The following is a 4,357-nucleotide window of genomic DNA, read 5'->3' as shown; positions in this document are numbered from 1 at the left end:
GAGGAAAGCTTAAAGTTAGTGGTGTCGCCTGGTATATAGCAGGCAGTCACTTCAAAGTTAAACACTAGGTGGTGTTCTTAGCACAGTTTGCTCTCTTCGACGTCTCAGAAACAGTGACGGTTCACTCCTTTCCCGGGAAAACAAAGCAAAACGCTGAGTACCTCATCACAAAATCGATTTTATAAGAAGAAAGATACCTTTAATGGTATTCTTTTTTACCACAAGCAATATATTTATCTTTTTTAACAGTAAATATTTTCTGATAGATATGCACATTATTTCTTGCAAAAATGAGATGGAACCGCTAGAGGGACAGACTCTCCCAGGACAGGACCAGTTTTGTAAAGGCAGCAATAGCCTCTGGGTAGCGAAGCCAGGAGTTGGAGAACTGTGTTCAAGTGTCCTCCAAGCAACCTGGACCCATTACTCAACTTCATAGTCTCCATGGAGAAGTTTGTGACTTAGAAGAAGTTGATAGAAAATGTTTTACACCCAAATCACCAAAGCTGGGCCTTATTACAAATGTTTGCCTCCCCTTCCACCAAGTAGAAAATGTTAGATTAGAAGATTAAGGGATACTATGCAAAGCAATTAAGCTCCTTAAATAAAAGGAATTAGGAGGACACCAGGTGGTAGCAATAAGTTTCAAAGACGACAAAGGGAAGATAGAGACCTTACCTTGTAAAGCCATTCTCGATAAAGTAGGAAAAATCAGAAAGCACAAAGCAGAGAAGAAAAATAAGAAGGAAATAATTAAAACAGGAAGTGTTTTAGGCTAATAGTCAACCTACAGAGGGGAAGACTATAGCTCTCTTTTACCTAAAAGGAATGAAAGGTTTTTTTAAATGCTGCAAACTAGAAACCAACTAATACAACACTAGGCAGGAAATACAAAAATAGAAAATAATTTGGTACTGAAAATATTTTATGCAAATAGTTCAATGATATTTGGTTTGAAAAAGTCTTTCAGAAAGCTAATTAAACAAACTCATTTTTATTCTCAGATTAGATCTTTTCTGCCTTTTTATGGCACAAGTTTCTTTCTAAAGTTTAAAAAAAAAAAAAAAAGGCTTCTCCTAGGGGTGTTTATGTGTTATTTCATTCTGTTTTGTTATTAGTCCTTATTCCACAAACTCTAATTTAGCATCATTATGTGTATTTTTGAAATGTTACTGGTCTGAGAAATCCAACAGTCTGAGAACTACTGCATCAACAACTAATTTAAGAGGAAGAGAGAACTAGTCAGCAAGGTGTTATTCACTCATTCATTCAAGAGCCAATTACAGTCCAGAGTAGCAAGAGGGATGATGTCTAAATATTTGTTGGGCCCTTCAGTGGTCCTGGGCTGCATTGGACCAGGGGTGGTGAGCATGAGCAAGGCTGGCATTGCTCCTCCTCACAGGACATGCCATCTGGCAGGAATGTCTGGGGTGGTAAGAAAGTTGAGGTCCATTGTGATGTTAAGGATGATGGTGTATTAAACCTGCAATTGCACATGGGATCATTTTTAACAACTTATGTAGAATTTTGCACTATATCTTTTCAAATCCACCATGGATAAAGAGTGTGGTTTTTTTCCTATAAAAATTGAGTAAGTGGGCTGGGCGCAGTGGCCCATGTCTGTAATTCCAGCCCTTTGGGAGGCTGAAACAGGCGGATCACAAGGTCAGGAGTTCGAGATCAGCCCGGCCAACATGGCAAAACCCCGTCATTACTAAAAATACAAAAAATTAGCCAGGCATGGTGGTGCATGCCTGTAATCCCAGCTACTTGGAAGACCGAAGCAGGAGAATTGCTTGAACCTGGGAAGCAGAGGTTGCAGTGAGCCAAGATCATGCCACTGCACTCTACCTTGGGTGACAGAGGGAGACTCCGTCTGAAAAAAAAATTGAGTAAGTGAATGTCTGTTTCTATCAAATTACTTTAAAAATATATATTCACATCCCACTTTGATAGTTGCTGGGCATCTTGGTTCAAGGCCCTGGGCTGCCTCTCTACGTACAGTGTGCCAAAAAAGGCATCTCTTTAAAGATGGAGTCCCAGAGGTTGCAGAATTAATATCCCTTATCTATTCTGGAAAGGTACAGCAGGGAGGTCTAGGTGTGGACAAGGGAATTTATTTCTCACCCTGACAAGGAAGGAGGAAGAGTCGGTTTAAGGGATCTATCGTGGCTCCCTTTTCCAAAGCATCCCTGAGGGACAGCCCGCCAGCTGGTTACATTGCTTTCCAATGCGACATTTCTGGACTCTTGGGATCATTGGGTTATATTTGGAATTCATCTTGGCCACTGTCTGGGTCTCCCATCTTTCACAGTCAAATCAGCAGGGCAGTTTTAGATAGAGAAGATCGATAAAACCTGGCAGCACTTGCCCTGGTTTCCATGGTGACATGTTGAGCACCTACGGGTCCTGAAAGAGCAGCAACAGGAATAGTTAATATATCTCAGCCTAGAATATAGGGCCCTCTAGCCTAGAATATAGGGATCTAAGATAAGAAAATCGTTAAACACCTGTGCTTCTGTAACATAATAGATACACACATAGGAAAGGACGTTAGAAAGTAATATCCAAGCGTGATTTTGTTTATAGAAAAACAAAAACAAGCAGAGATTGGTTGCAAGTATTTTTATGTCAGAGAATTGTTTCAGTGCATTACCTGGAGCCTTACTTACTGAGCTCTACAGGTCCTTTAGGGAAGTGTTTCAGAACGTGTACAACCTTATCAATTCTTTTATCAGGACTTGGGTTCTCATAACTATGTACCTCTGTGCCTTACTTTACATTTTAATTTCACTTTAAGTTACTGTTTTACAATAAACGCTTCATCCCCAATACACTTGGCCCCTTTGAGCCAGTGCAGGCTGCCAGCTCTGTGAATTGGGAGCATCCTACCTGCCTCACAGCATCCGTACACTTGGTTCAGAGATGTCTTTCCTGTATCCCTCACCACCCTCTGACAGAACCCCATGGATCAGCTTTACAGGTCTCTATTCTCAAATGTGCAGGGGCCTCTCTCTAACACCTGACTAGTTAAATAGAATTCCCAGACTTAGCCTGTCTATCTCTGGCCACCAGATCTTCACACTCCCCTTCTGGTTGGAATTTTCCATGGATGGATTCACCTTGAATTCCCCACTTTTAATTACTCCTCCAACAAGCAATTCCTAGAGGCCGTCTTTGTAGAGCAAGATGATGTACTACTCTCTTTGGAGACCATCCTTACGCTAGCCTCAGCAGGCACCAACTGGCCCCACAGGATTTCTTTCTGCCTTTTTTTCCCCCTTCCCTTTCTTTGTATATTCCATGTTAGATTTCAAATCAAAATCCTAAGTTCATGATTCACTATCCTCATTGATCATGCAAGGCTCAGTATGCATGTATTTATAGATTTTTGCATAACAAATATTGAATGTCTTCTATGAAAGTACTTTAAATGTGCACAATTGTGTGGCACCATACACTTCATTCTGTTCCTCACTCCTTCACTCCGTATTCTGGTTTCCAGTATCTTCATGTTGCGGTACATACATCAAGACTATTGCTTAACTGCTCTATAATACTCTCTTGTGTACATCCAGTACTCCCAGTAAGAAACCACAGATTTCTCCAGTCACCCAGTAAGAAACCACAGATTGCTGACACCTCCTTGAAAAACAATGAACATCTTCACATACGCCCCGTTATAGACCTGCATGAGACTTTCTCTGGGACCAGAACCCAGACATCCCACGCACAACAATCTTCTGGATTCCGCATCAGGGTTGCTGGGTCAGAAAATAGGCATATTCTTAATTTGACCAAATAGGACCAGAGGCTCTCCAGTGTGGCTGCAACAGTCCACATCCCCAGCAGCACTGCGTGAGGATCTTCACATCCCCAACCCCATCTCCCTGCAACACGTGGCATGAGTTTCAGCTTTATAAGTTGTGCTAATCTGACAGAGTCGAAGCTACTATGGTCTACGTTTGCATCTCTTACAAACCCCAACTGAGTTTGAGCATCTTGTCATGTTTGATATCATTTAAAGGTTAGCATTTTAGGTTTTTTTTTTTTCTCATGGTTCACATGTTCTTTTCCTTTTACTATATTTCTACTGGAATTCCCAAACTCCTCATTGGTTCTCTGTTACTTTTTTCCATGGCTGTTTTCATGGAACAGAAAAGCTTATTTTGATGTGATTAAATCCATCAATTTTAGCCTCAGGTTAGTGTTTTGGGGGTTTCCTATCTTAGATGGAATTCTACGATCTTTCCAGCAAATATAATATCTATCATAGGTATTTGTCACATGACCTTTATAAATTAGAACATTCTCTTTTAGACCTGATTTTCTTTTCTTTCTTTTTTTTTTTTTTTTT

The sequence above is a fragment of the Cebus imitator genome, unplaced genomic scaffold, assembly GCF_001604975.1.
Source record: "Cebus imitator isolate Cc_AM_T3 unplaced genomic scaffold, Cebus_imitator-1.0 Scaffold124, whole genome shotgun sequence".
NCBI lineage: Eukaryota > Metazoa > Chordata > Mammalia > Primates > Cebidae > Cebus > Cebus imitator.
This window is presented reverse-complemented; position numbering follows the sequence as displayed.